Genomic DNA, 15,706 nt, shown 5'->3' on the forward strand with positions numbered 1-15,706 from the left:
GCTGTGTTCAGATTACCGGTTTCATCTTGCTTGTAAGCCCAATTAAACTACTGAAGTTTCTAATGGCCTTCTGTCCACTTTGTAAATCACCATAAAGAATATTAAACCAACCACATAAATTTGCCTCTGTGTGACTCAATGCACAACCAGAGGCACAATACCAAAATGCATAATAAAAAAATAACAATTTTTTGATAACAATAAATGCTTTTAGAATACCCTTTATATATGAATTTTGGACTAGTTGGTAGAGGGGACCACAGTTCAGTGGGTCTCATAAGATGAGCCTAAGGCAATTTGTTCCTCAGCAAACACAGCTCAGACCCTGAGTGTAGAAGAAAGATCAAAGCCTCAGAGTCCAAAGTTGGGTTTACTCTCAGGCCTAAATGTCTGAGAATGATTCGCATTGGTGATCAGTATGGTTTGGGTAACCTGCATGCCCTACCCTGGGCCTCAATTTACTTATTCCAAAATGGGATGACTGGACTTTTATTTCTTATATCCTTTCTACCTGTAACGTTTGCCGATGCTATGCCCTTACATCTCTTTCACCTCAATCTTTTAATCTTAAAACATGTGAAATGTGTTTATAAAGTTCTTTGATGTCCCTAAATGTTATCCAACATGATAACAGTACAATTCATGAAGCCTAAATTTTATTATTTTAGCTTTGCCTCAGAGGCCAAGTTTTATGAGAGCCTTTGTTTGCACCACCAGAAGCTAATTTAATAAAAATGAAGGGACCCCTTTTAGAAATAAATTAAAATTGGTGGGGGAGGACAGGTAACTTTATGCAAAAGAAAAAACAACAGCAACAAAAAAACGGGAAACTCAGCTTAGAGGGGTCAAATTGTTCTGAGTTCTAAATAATGCTGTGGTCTTATTTGTGCTGAGAAACTGGTCCTGGTTTTTGACGCACTGAAAGTAGAAGTTTCTAATGGCAAATTCCCAAATCTCTGGACTCTTGACCCAATACCTTTTGTACCATTTGCCCCATTTTCTTGAAGCACAATCTACTGCATAGTAATTAGACAAACAGGTACAGAGCATCATCCATCCTAGAGCCAGGTAGATTTATCTTTGGAGACAACTTCAGCGTATGGGATGTAAGACACAACTTAAACAGAAAACTAGTGAAGACCACTTCACAGACAAAAAGGATATGTATGAATGGGTACTTCTCATTCTGCTCAGGTGAAAGAAGTATAAAGTCAAAGAGGAGAAAGACTAGGCGACTGATGCCTAATGTTATGTGGTAAATAGTAGGTTTGTCTTTGACAAATTCCTTTGTAATTATCTTCCTGACTGTCAAAAACTTTATTCAACCCATCTTCACAATATTCTCTGAATGAATGACTCCTAAAGTTCTGACTTAAATTTTCTAATTGTACTAATAACAATAGCTGTTTCTTGATTACTACTATTATGCCAAGTACTGGGGATTACAAAAATCAATAAGAAATATACCCTGATTTTAGAGACCTTACCATCTATGGTTTTCGACTGTGGTAGTTATGACAAAAATAACAATAACCATCATGTATTCACTCATACCATCCAGGCACTGTGCTCAGTGGGCAGCATATATAAGCTGCCAAAGTTCCCTCCAGTTCACCAGATACCCTGACAGTGAAGTGATCTTGCTCTGTCCATGCAACATCTCTCAAAGAAAAAAAAAAAAAGGACCTAACAGGAATTCAGACAATAGGCAGGGATATTTAAGCAACGTCAGAACTGTCTACAGTAAACATACAAGAACTGTAGTCAATAATGAAAGAGTGCAGTAAACCAAAGTGAAAATGGAAGAAATCATCTGAATCACCGTTAGTGTACTCTGTCGAGAGGAACTGTGACACTTTGAAAACCACGATGCAGTAAACCCCACATCCGGCATTCCAACAATGACACAAGGAGATGAATGCTGTTTAAGTGTTTTAAGACTCTCTAGCAAAAGACCTTATAACACATTAAATTGTAAAACTTTGGAAGACATCATAACCTTCTGGACTTCACTACGAAAATGAACATTTTGATCTAAAATTAAAAAAATATAACACTGAATTTCCTTGTAGTATTTCATAACCTTTGAGTGCGGCATTAAAATGCTTTTCTTTTTTCCCCCACCACCTCTAAGCTTCTGTTTTCTTACCCTGGGCGTCTGAATCTTTTATATGCTTGGGTTCTATTCACTGCCTGTTATTCAGACATTGAAATCCCAAATGTTAATTGTTCTTCCAAGTACATTGACAAAACAGCAGCTAAATAAGGGTAGACCAGACTGTGGTAGACTCTGACATGCATTTATGGAACAATAGGGCTCTGAGAGACAGCCTTGTAGCTCACGGGAAGACATAAGATGTGCTATTTTGACTGCTTCATAGCAGAATGGGGAACACACGCACACAAGGGAATTATGCATTTTACTTAGTTTTGCCCAAAGTCCTCAAAGCAACAGAATCTTGTGATGTCATCATGAACTTTCTTTCTCTCCATTTACATTGACACAAAGGCTAAAAATTTCTAATGACATCACAAAGGAAAAAGGAACCTACTTTGATTCCATAAGAAATCTGTTACCTTCTAAGAGACTTGTACCAAAATGTAAGAATCCTTCCTGACAGGGTGTATGTCACTGTGCTGATGCACGGTGGGTGACACCCTCCCTAATGCAATTCAAGCCAGCCAAAAGAAAGGATTCACAATTTAGGTTGGATAAAAAAGACATACTGAATATTGAGCCTTACAAATTTTCTTTTTTTAAAGAAGGAAATCATTTAAACATGTATTTCTTCAGGGATATTCAAATTTTTACTCATGTCTGGTTACTATGTTACCAATATTTTTGTCCTTTTTTTGAGTTGGTCACAAAAACACAGAGGAAGGTAGAGGAAGCTTTCACTTACAAGAATGCGGTGCAGCTCAATCTTTTGTTTTTAAGGTGCAGTGATTTCAGTCTCTAAATGTAACTTTAGGCAGTCTGAAAAGAAACAGGTTAAAATCTCTTCCAGTTATAATTGGTATTTCAGATTTAATTAAAAATTAAACTTTCATAATGTTTCACCATCCAAAGCAATGCATTATCAGTCAAGCGTGGCTTTTTTTTTTCCTAAGGAAAAAAAAAAAAAAAACTCTCTTCCCAGAGTCGTTTTTTTAATGAAAAGAAAAGGATCTAAAGAGGAAAAAAAGCAATTCTGAAAAACAAAATATGCCGCCATGTTAAGGACTTCATAATGATATGACTAGAAGCTCAGTGCTTCTGAATTTTACCTATATTCTGATTTTTTAAAAACTCCTAAATAATTCCAAAGCCTCAAGATTACATAAAATGTTATTTCAGAGAAAAAAGAAGAAAATCTACAATCTGAATACACATATTAAAGGGAAATGTAACTTGAAATAAAATTGGAAAAAAATGTTACATCTACTACTTTCAAATGACTGAATTGGTGGTGGGGCAAATGGTGAAGTAGAGGTAAAGGAACATATTTAGCAATACAAATGCCCATTGCAAGGTATTGTGGGTTTAGTGCACTCCAGACCACATCATATTATATAGGTAGTCACATGCAGCATTGCTATCTGAAGCAACATGGGAAGACCATCAGGGTTTGAACCAGTCTTCTTGATTTAAATAACTGTGAACACATTTAAAAAATACCTATTTTTAATCTTTGAATTAAGAGTCCAGGCATTAAAATTAAAATATGTCATAAATACTTGGGCTTAAGATGTCATACTAATATTTTCAATCCTTTCTTTCTTCATACAACACCATCTATGAATAAGATAATAGTTAAAAAACAGGATTAAGTCATCCCTATTTTTAGCTTCAAATAACTGATACAACAGGTTTAGAAAAACAGAGCTTTTTAGTGTAAAATGGAGACAGAACAATTATCTTTCTTTTACTTTACAGCATGGCAGTACATTTTTTAAGTATATTTGTAGCACTAAATATGGTATGTTTATGTCCACCTTCCTACTAATGCAAGGTAATATTTTAATATCACCATATATGAGAATATGATCATAGATCAGCCCTGAAATTGCATCTGTTTTTAGAAAATGCATCTAGTTCTTACTTGTGAATTCTATTTTCTTTTTCTCTTGTATTATACAGAGGAATATTTTGGGTATTGTGTCTATTTGATGCATATAGATTTTAAGTTCAAACTGGCTTAAATTCACTAGGTCTATCCATGAATGGATCCCCAAAAAAAAAGATCACTGACATTGACTAACTAAACTTTTCCCCTGCTTCTCACATGCCTGAATTAGACTAAAAATGCACCAGTGTAAAGACAGAAATTATGGAGGCGTCACCAGGGACAACTGACTGAGAGGAGGGGAGTTCACATATTTCCTTATAAGGCAACAAAACATTCATAAAAGAAACTGACAAAAATAACTCATGCTCAGAAATAATAAGGAATAATAATAATCCCCAATAAACGATTCAGAAACATAAAAACTGCTCACCTCTATATAAATCTGAATCACCAACTAGTATTGTTCTACTCACCGATCACGTATAGTTAGTGAAACGGATTCAACTGTCTAGTTCAGACAAGAAAGGGTGATAGAAACTAGGCTGCATATTTATACATAAACTACTTAACTGACAACTAGAAATTCAATTTAATCAGTCAGATTTCCTTTTCCTTAATTCACCAGATGTTGAGTGAATTGAACTTAGTTCAAACCAATAAAGCAGTTTCTACGAACAGAAAGTCAAGTTACATTCTCCTCTTCTCATGTCATTCCTCTTTCTCTTCTTTGATCTTTCTCTTCCCTTCTCTATCTCTGCCTGTTTCTTCCTTACTTTCACTTTCTTCCTTATTTATTTTCTCCCTCTCTCTTCTCTCTTTTTTTCCCCCTTGGTGAGGGTAATGAAGCTCAAAAATAACATCTTGTATCCTGTTGAGGGAAACTTGGTCACAACTATCCTTCCAGATGACAAACTCATTCTTAAATGTCTGCTTCCCAATCCAAAGAAAACAGAGTAATTGAGAAAATAGAGATGCAACATCACTTAGCACTACCAACACCACCACTTTTAATTCCCATGTTACATTCATCACAAGGAGGACTGAAGTTTATTTACGTTATCCCCTAACCTCAAATAGGACCACAAATAAGACTAATAACAGGACCATTTTGTGGCACTCAGGCAAACGGCTGGTCAAAACAGATGGATCTTACTTTGCGCCAGGACTCAAAAAATGCAGTCGCCAACACACTGTTGGCGACTACATATCTTGGCCCAAGGATGGACCTGGAAATGGGACCAGTTGTCTTTGATATGAATACTGTTCCTATTCATATCTGCCTCATGAGAAATCATTAACTCTGTTCCTATGTAGTGGGGTTAAGTATTGGGTAGAAACTCTTTGGAAGATTGATCATCGAGAAAGTGAAATATTCTGAAGGCATGTCAGATTAGATTAAGGAGCAGAGAAGTTAGGACTAGGACCTTATTTTTGGCACTACTGTCTACTTTTCAACTTCCTGTTTTTTTCAAGTTCAGTACTGTACACTGAACCCACTTTTAAAATACTAGATTTCCAGAGTATGTGTCATCAATAAGAATAACTTGCTCCTGACGTTTTGGGTTCCAAAATCTGTTAAAATTTTTTCAAGTTATCCAGATCAACCTCAGTCATTATTAAAACTGACCACCAATGTCAGACTTCTTTAATCAAGACAGAACTATGTAAGGCTTTAAAGAATACACCCAGTGATACACTGGGGAACAGCTCAGTAATCAATGCAAATTACAAAGCCCGGAAGAATGCTTCTCTTGGCAGAGACTATTTAGCAAAAGAGTTGTACATTCTGCACTAGTTAAAGATTCTGAATGGCTTTCCAGAGAAGTAGCAAATGCATTATATTACAGTAACCCATCCTGTAAGTCTTCAAGGCCAAAAAAACAAAGCCCCAGACAATAAAAAACTGAAGGGGGTGTGAGGAACTATAGATCCTAGTATTGATTAGGAACAAAGGACTGCTTCTGAGCACATCGAATAGGTAGGAGTTTTAGATATCACCAGGTCACAGAACTTCAAGGAAAGAGCAACAAAGCACTCCAGTTTAGGAAGTCTGTGCTAATATAGGCAATTCTCTTAATGCTTTCCCAACTGTTCAGCACCGACTGTATCTTGCTCAGGGTGTTTTTGAGAATTCACTCACCTCTCTATGAGTTATTCATTCTGACACTGCTCAGATTTGATTTTTAACAGACAAGCCCTGTTTGTGGTCAACATAGAGACCAAATTATAATGTTTTAATTATTTCCCTTAGTCTTTTTTTTTTCCTTTTCACTTACAACTTTTCTTATTGTGAAATATTTCAAACATATGCAAGAGTAGAGAGTATAGTAAAATGAACTCCCCACCCCCTGCAAAGAAAAGAATTCCTATGTACATTGCTTTATTGCACTTTATAGATACTGCATTTTTTACAAATTGAAAGTTTGTGGCAACCCCGTATCAAGCACTTCTACCAGTGCCATTTTTCCAACAGCATTTGCTCACTTCATGTCTCTGGTAATTATATCTTGGTAATTCTTGAAATATTTCAAATTTTTCATTATTATTTTATTTGTTATGGTGATCTGTGATCAGTATCTCTGATGTTACTATTGCAAAAAGACTACAACTAGCTGAAGTCTCAGATGATGGTTAGCATTTTTTAGCAATAAAGTATTTTTAAATGAAAGTATGTACATACATAATGCTATTGCACACTTAATAGACTACAGTATAGTGTAAACATAACTTTATATGAATTGTTGAAACCAAAAGATTTGTGTGACTTGCTTTATTGTGGTGGTCTGGAACTTGAACCTTAATAATTCTGAAATAGGCTTGCAGATAGAAATACAATTGACTTGTGTACAATGCTCTTGTACCCAGCGAGCTTGCTGAACTCATTTATTAGTTTGTGTGTATGTGCATGCATTCCTTAATATTCTCTACGTACTTATGATGTTTTCTGCAAATAAAAGTTTTAGTTTTTACTTTCCAATCTGGATGCCTTTGATTTCTTTCTTTTCTGTCTGTTTCTTTCTTTTTTATTTCTTTCCTTGCTTTATTTCCTCTTTTTCTTTTTCTTTATTTTTCTTACCTTTCTGTACAGAAACACCAGTACAATTTTGAACAGGAGAGGTGAGAGCTGACAACCTTGCCTTGTTCCCAATCTTAGAGAAACCCGTCAGTTTTCCATCATTAAGTATGATATTAGTTGCAGGTTTTTTCATAAGTGCCCCTTATTTAGGTACAGAAGTTCTATCCCTAGTTTGTTAAAAGTTTCTGTCACAAATGCATATTGGATTTTCTCAAAATTTTTTTTGTGTATCTATTGCCACAATAGATATACATATAGATAAATATACATATAGATACAATAGATATAGTCATGTGGTTCTCGCCTTTATTCTACTAATATGTTATATTACATGAATGGATTACTGGATGTTAAACCAATCTTGCATTACTAGGATAAATCCTACTTGGTCAGGGTGTAAATAATATTACAGATTGCTGTACTTAGGTTTGTGAATATTTTGTAGAGGATTTTTGTTTTTATACTTGTGAGGAATACTGGTTTATTTTCTTATGATGTCTTTGTCTGGATTTGGTCTCAGGGTAATACTGTTCTAATAGAATGAACTGAAAAGTGTTCCTTCTTCCTCTATTTTTGGAAAAGTTTGTGAAAAATTGGTATTATTTCTCCTTTAAATATTGGCTAGGATACAGTGAAGTCATTTGCATCCAGACTTTTCTTTGTGAGATGACTTAGTTAATAATTCTATCTTTTTACTGTTATAGGTCCATTTAGATTTTCTATTTCTTCTTGAATCAGTTTTGGTAATTTGTGCATTTCTAGAAGTGATACCATTTTATCTAAATTGTCTAATTTCTTGGAAATAATTGTTCATAGTATTACATTTTAATCTTCTAAATTTCTATGGGGTTGGTAATGTCTCCTCTTTCACTTCTGATTTTGGTAATCTGTTATGTCCTCTCCTTTTCCCTTGGTCAGTTTAGCTAAAGATCTGTCAATTTTGTTGATCTTTTCTAAGAATCAACTTTTGGTTTCATTGATTTTCTCTATTATTTTCTTGTTATATATTTCATTGATTTCTGCTCTAATCTTTATTATTTCCTTCTTTCTTCTTTAATTGAGTTTTGTTATATAGTTACACCATATCTATGTTTACCTACATAATTATATTATGAGTGCTATTTATCTCTTTGGGTGTATTTTAATTACTGTTTGCTGTCATTTCTTTTCAGCCTAAAGGATTTCCTTTAGTAGTTCTTGTAAGGCAGGTCTGCTAGCAGTGAATTGCCTCAGTCTTTATCCTACAATATCTTTATTTTACCTTCATTTTGAATAGTTTTGCTGGATATAAAATTCTTGATTGTCATTTGTTAAAATCTTTATTTCCTTCAGCCTTTGAATATGTTATCTCTCTGCCTTCTGACTTCAAATGTTTCTGATGAGAAGTCAACTGTTAATCATAGTGGTGTACCCTGTATCCAATTTGTCTTTTTTTCTCTTGCTGCTTTCAAGAATTTCTCTTTCTCTTTGGCTTTCTAAGTTTGGCTATGATGTGACTATGTATGGATTTTTCATATTTATGACACCTGGAATTTGTTGAGCTTCTCAAACATGTAGATTAATGTTATTCATAATATTTGGCAAATTTTTGGTCATTGTTCCTTCCAATATCTTTTTTCTTCTCTTTCTTTCTTTTCTCTCCTCCTTCTTTCCCATTACACATGTTGGTATGCTTGATGGTTTCTCACAGCTCTCTGAAGCTCTACTTCTTCCTTCATTATGTTTTTCTCCTCTTCAAATTGGATAATTTCTACCAATTAATTTCAAGTTCACGGATTTTTTTCTTTTGCCATCTCAAATCTGCTGTTGAGTCCCTCTAGAATATTTTTCATCTTAGTGTACTTCTTCACTCCAGAATTTTTGTTTCTTTTAAAAATAATTTCTATCTTTATATTAATATTCTTTATTTGAATAGTAATTATAGTAATATTTTATGTAATTATTTAATATGATTTCCTTACTTACTCAAACATATTTGTAGTAGCTCCTCTCAGGTCTTTGCTAAATTCACCTTCTGCTCTCCCCCACAACCTAGAGATAGTTTCTGTTGACTGCTTTTTTTTTTAACTGGGTGTGGATTAAACTCCTGTCAGTCCTTACATGTCTCAAAAAGTTTTTCTTGCAAATTGACATTTTATACAATATATTATAGTAGTTATGACTTCTGATTTTCCCTCTGGGGGTTTCTGCTGTTTTTGCTATTTATGTGTTTGTTTGTTTAGTGACTTACCAGTATAATTCTTTGGAATCTGTCTCCCTCATACTGTTCAGCTGCTGATGTCTCTGGTCAGTTTTTATAATTCCTACTTTCATTTCTTAGCTAAGACTTGCCCCTGTGTCAGCACAATTTGCAGTTTATATCCAATGACTGGTCAAAAGCTGTACTCAAACAACTTAGGCCAATAAGCTAACACCCTTTGCTGATGAATATATGCATGGGTTGGGGAATTCATTCAAAGTTCAGTCAGCTTACAAGTCTTCCTTGCCTCTTACATTCCACTGGGCTCTCCCTTATCTCCTCTTTGCACTAGGCCTTAGGATCCGTCTGGGGTATGTGGATATCTTGGACCTTCTCTGATCTTCCCTGAAACACGTATGCAGATTTCCAAACCACCAGAGATATGTGTTAGTTTCATCAAGGCTCAATATGGCAGTCTCCTCATCCAATTCTCCTTGTTAAATTTCTGGCTAATATGCCAGTCTATTGCCTGCCCCAACCTGAACTGCAATCTGAGGCTAGCTATGATGTTTACACTTTTTGTTTGCTGCTGAGACTGCTACTGTTTTGACAGCACCCAGGGGCATGTGGTTTTTCAGCTTGATATTCTATTCCATCAAGTCAGCCCCTTTCAGCAGTGAAGGTGTAGATTTCCATGGCTCACCCTGCCCTGCTGGAACTATTGTGCTAGTGGAGTTTGGGGAGGGGTAAGGAGAGGAGGTAGTCCCAGCTGAAACAACAGACCCCGTTTATGTCTGTTGTCTCACAATAATCTTTAATGTGGCACCTTTTATTCTCAAAAACATCCAATTTAGGTGATAAAATTTATAGTCTCCTTCTACACAGTGATCATAAAGTACTTATGGTATTCCTTCAACAAATGCCCACTGCCTAATTCTTTGCCTTGCAATGCAAGAATCAGAGGCCCAGCTGCATGGGGAGTGTGTGTGGGTGGGTGAGGAGGTCCAACTGCTACTGAATGAAAGCTTCCATGATGGTTACATGTGTACAGAAAATCCTCTACAGCTCTAGAAAGTACAAACATTTTGGGGGATTAAGAATATCTGTCAATTCTGAAAATCCTTAGTTGGGTTGGGCCATGAGAATTGGGAGGTGACTGGAGGATGAGGATGAAGGTGCCAAACGTCTCCCATCAGAGATAAATAATTTTGCCTTACTTTACAGATCTAAGAGGAATCACTCAATGAGAAGAGGTAAAATTATGTGGTTTATAAAGGATTTCTAGGAAATTTAGAGCTTGAATGAGCCGAAATAAACCCATTCCAAGTGACTGTGGAGAACGTGTTATCTAGACTTAATCTTACATAAAATAGTAGCTCAGAGATCTCACTAAAGAGGTTCAAATACTTACTTGGATCAGTTTAGTATTTACCAAATTGTTCCTTCACAGTTTCCTGTCCCTCTCAGTTTATTCTACTCAGGAACATATTAAGGTGATGCACTCCTCTGGGAGCTTAAATAACTCTTGCAAATCAGGAAGTTCCCATATAGAAATAGGGAGTAATAAGCATTTTAGAAACGATTTTTGCTTTACATGATGATCCACAATAAAATTCCCTTGAGAGATTCTCCTGTAGCATTTAAATTATGAATAGATTTACAAAATCACTCCTACCACATAAAATGAGATAAATATGTAGTATCTGCTTCTAGGAATTTTCGAAACTGTTTGTTTTTTTGTTCTTCAAAAAGACTTAAAGGATTGGGAAGATCAGTAAACTTTGTGCAGTAGAAATTCAGAACGTATGATGCATTAACTTCAAATATCTTATTGATATTTTTGGATCAACATTATGCTTCACAATTTATAAACTACTGAAGAAATCAAAGTATTCACCAAACTTCATCTAATTAAAATGTCATAGCAATTCACCTTTAACCAAGGAATGTGTAACAGTAAATATTACTATTTCTATTTGGAAAACAAGGAATCTAATCCATGAAACAGAACATGTAAACATCACATAAATTGCTTAATGACGTGAATAAGTCTGCTGATGGAGTATATGATGAAATTCCATCACCTTGTAGCATGAGATTATCACTTAGGTAATATCCAGGCTGTGACAAAGAAGAAACTTGGAACCTGCATCTTCCATTTTGTGTATATTAGAGCAGAATCAAAATAAATGTTTAAAGAGATTTTTTTTTGTCCTATGAAATGATACTTCTCTGGCTAATCTCTCAGGTAAAGTGGGTAGACATTTTTTAGCTGTGTGTTTTTGTTAGGCTTTTCAACTTCTGTAAAAGAATTTAAACACAGCCCCTAACTTGACTACTATTTCTGCCTTTAATTAACAAAGAATAGCTGTATTCCAAGCATTTTCCAATAATACAATCTAGAATTCACAGTCATCCAATAGCAATCAAAGGCCTAACTTAGAGAAATAGTATATATAAGAAACTGTCTGAAGAATGTGCAGTCCTTTCATTGGAATTCAGCATCTAGATATATTCTAAAATCTTCCTTCGAGTTATACCAGAATGGAGTGTCATCTATCTGGTCTGTATTTTATGAGACTGAGAATACCAAATTGTACATTACTGAAATGTTATCAATCTATATTGAGGGCCACAAAAGTAGAAGTGTACCTATAAAATATTCTTTGTTTCTCATGAAAGTGAATATTGGTCATGATATTCATAATAAAATACCCTTTATTACTTAAGGGTATCAGAGGAAGATATTTCTTTCTAGTCTTAATATCAGCAATGTATTTCTTCAAAACATATGATAAGAATCTTATTTGTAAACGTATGTAAGATACTATCTAGGGTGCTTTTTTATATATAGGTCTAATTCTTGCCCCCTTCTCATGTTTTTCCCTTGTTTACCCATTTTAGTTTTCATTTATTTCACTTATATTATATACTTCACTTAATTTTATTTAATTTAATTCACAATAAATATATATATATGTGTGTGTGTGTATATATATATATATATATACATACATATATTTATATCATATACCTATGTATCCCTTTAAACCATCTTTATTTCTTTTTGGAACAAAGAGATGTCCATCTGCCTCTCTGTCTTCTTATCTACCCTTTCATATACCAAGTCATCTAAAGTTACTAGAGGATACCCCAAAATTTAGATGTAATTTCAAAATGTCAAACTAGTTCTTCTAGGAACTGGACTTGATAGACTTATTTACACTTTTGCGGTAACTTCATTTTCTTCTACCCTCAATGCTATTCAAATCAGATGTCTGAAGCAAAGTAATAGACTTGTATCACGAGGGTCCAAGACTAAATTAAAGCTTAGATAAGCATCTTTTTTCTAACTCATCTAAAGATGATTCTTGGCTTTCTGTGCAAGAATAAAATAATTTGGAACCTGTGGAGCAACAGTAGCTATCTTCAAATCATTAATAAAGCATATAAAATAGGGCAGTCATGACTGACTGTGCAGGTTGTGCCCTGTACAAGGGCTCCCAGTACAGTGGTGTGTTCCAATTTAGAAGCCATACTCCCTGGCCCAAGCTACATCAGCTGGAACAGGGTTTCCTTTAATAATTTGCACAAAGGTGCAACCTATTCCTGAGTTGTTCTAAACCTCTGTACAAGTAACAGAGGCCCTCTATAACATGTTTCTATAGTATTTCTAACAAAATATAATTAATTGCATCGATATTTAGCCGGCTCTCTAGCTGTTACATGTTACATGAATGTCTGGCTAAGCCTGCTAGTAATGACCTCACCACCTGAGTTTGAGTCTACATGACTTGGACTAAGCAATGCTTCAAAAACAGAATGTTAGTTATAAGTACAGATCTACTCAGGGAGACTGACTCTGAAACAGAATAGGAGGAAAAGGATGCTCCTAATATTGTCTTTCTTTGTAGGAAACAACATATCTTATATCAGATCATATTCTCAACATACTAAAGGCTTTTCTTCTGAAGTAGAGTTGAGAAGTGGGTGCAGAGCATAATGTTATTCATATTATTATTATCTCATTGATTATATTGTCTCCAGCTTAGAATTTTCAAGCAATGAGAAAAGTGACTTTAAAAAATCTTCAATAAGTTTTGCGACACTGGATTATTTGTATAATGGAGTACTTTGCCCTTAAATTTAGCTCGTGGCTTTCTCTCTCCCTGGGAAATTTTATACAGTTAACTCTCAATAAATGATTTACAAGTGAGCTATGCATGAAACATTTTACATTAACTTTTTTTCTGACTGAAAAATTAACACATACCCATTGCAAAAGAATTGGAAAATACAGAAAAGTATACGAAAAAATGATAAATACCAAAAGTCTGATCACAGAGTCAATCAACCACTACTGGTACTTCAGCATTTAATTCAGACATGACAAACTTTAATCCCAGTTTGGCTTTCTTTTCTCCCACTGAACATCACTGAGCTGCCTCCTATTTTCACTTTTTGGTATTTACTCAAGCAATAGTAATTATTTTCTACAAATTAATTTAGCAATTAACCGAGTATGATTATATTTCATAGATCTGATACAGATTATTATTCATTCTTACTGTTCATTATAAAATGAGATAAGTTTTATCTAATCATGCCCTATGAAGATTATTATACATAAAAAAGTATGACATTACATACTTTGGGTTAGATCATTTCTGTTTCATAATATGGATGCTAGAAATAGCTTCATTAACTCATGAAAACCAAAAGTAAAATGGTAAATTTGATGTTAAGAAGTCAAATATTGCATGCAAAGACCAAAGACAAATTATTTTAGATAATATTCTTGCTTCTTCATTTTGATTTTTACTATCTTTACTTCAAAACTACAATATTAGTATGGAAAACTGAGAGTTAGCTATGCTTATGAAGGTAAAGCACCATAAAAGCCCCAGTGCATCTCTCTCAAGAGTCTAATCCAATTCTATCTGAGGAGCTATCCTCTTTCCGTGAACTCTGCCATGTAGAATTACATCATCTCCCATGGCTCAAATTATCTCCAATTCATAAAATGCTTTAACAAAACTATTATGAAGTGGGTTCTGTTATATATTCATATAACTTCCTCCTCACTTTGGTTTAGCACAGAAATACACAATACATCAATATGTATTTCATTAAGACAGTTGTTTTGATATGGTAACAAGCTGGGCAAATAGAGGAAGTGTGTTGGATATAATTTATTTACATTTTAGTAAGATCTCAGATGAATGATACCACACAGGAAGCTCATAGTGAGGTTAGGAAGAAATGGTGGCTGAAAGATGTCTTGAAGTTTGGAAGCTGTTAAGTATTGTTTAATCAATAGTATTGCTTCTGAATTAAGATAGGATAACAGTTCCACAGGGATAGGTATTGTGGTCCATGACAAACATTATTCAATGCAGGCATTAAAACTTAAGGGGGGGGATATAAATTTTCCAAAATATGATAAATGTTTAAGGTTGTAACTTAGAACATACATCAAATGCTAAAGTTTAAAATGGGTGGCCCTATGACATAAAAATCCCATCAAATCCCAAAGGATGGGACTACGCTTCTTTAATATACCAAAGCTTACTGCTAAAATTTCCTTTTAGTAGAGATGCTAACTTCATGTTAGCATTTGGATTTCCTCCTACTTTGCATGTTAATTCTTTTGTGAATGATTCTAAAAATCAAAGCAAGTCCTTTAATGAAATAAGAAATTCAGAAAGCAACGATTTTCAGTCTACAATTATAGTAGCCTGCACTATTTCTGCTTTGAAATTATAAGCAGGGTCACCTTTGCGTAGGACAAATTATCACTGGTAATGTTTTAGAGATTAATGTGTGTGGCATTTGTCTATCCAGTGTTGTTCCAAAGAGAATTTTTAAAAACCTTGCAAAGGTAAATACAATTTTTAAGCATAAAATAACGGTAAAGGTACAATAACAATAGGAAAAGCATAACGAGGCCAGGGTGAGGCCAACATACAAAAGGTAAATTGTGAGTTTTAATATATGTGCTTAAATATAGACTAAGAATATGACTATATTTGTATTAGCCACTATAAAGAATAAGTATTTCATTAGGATTTGTTGTTTTTGCATTTTCCCCTTATTTATATCTTAATCTGCCAACTAGAACGTAAGCTCATTGAAAGTATGTAATTTTTGTTTTCCTGTACTATAATTCATAAGAACTAGTGTGATGCTGAGTAGAAAACTGATTCTCAATCAATATTTCTTTATTTGTTTTGTGTGAAATATAAAGAATCTGGCAAAGAGGGTATAGTTTAAAAATATCATGTTCATTCATGCATACTGTATAAAAGAACAAAATAAAGGATTCTGAAAAATAAAATAAATTATTATAACACTAGATGGGGAAAACAGGATAAATTATGCTAAACTACACTGAAGCAGTAA

General features: G+C 34.3%; 1 protein-coding gene across 14 annotated transcripts in view; it reads right to left on the reverse strand.

Annotated features, from left to right (window-relative positions):
• ZBTB20 (zinc finger and BTB domain containing 20) overlaps window positions 1-15,706 on the reverse strand; it is a 799,009-nt gene that overhangs the window by 453,662 nt on the left and 329,641 nt on the right. For 9 of the 14 annotated variants that reach the window (XR_014326231.1, XR_014326232.1, XM_082839970.1 and 6 more), the window contains one exon: window positions 2,904-2,977. The exons of the other annotated variants lie outside the window; for them this stretch is intronic. The gene's annotated coding sequence lies outside the window, so the exon portion shown is untranslated. The remainder of the gene's footprint in view (window positions 1-2,903; window positions 2,978-15,706) is intronic. 14 annotated transcript variants of the gene reach the window in all.

Source organism: Leucopleurus acutus (genome assembly GCF_964270905.1).
Source record: "Leucopleurus acutus genome assembly, chromosome: 5".
NCBI classification, from domain to species: domain Eukaryota; kingdom Metazoa; phylum Chordata; class Mammalia; order Artiodactyla; family Delphinidae; genus Leucopleurus; species Leucopleurus acutus.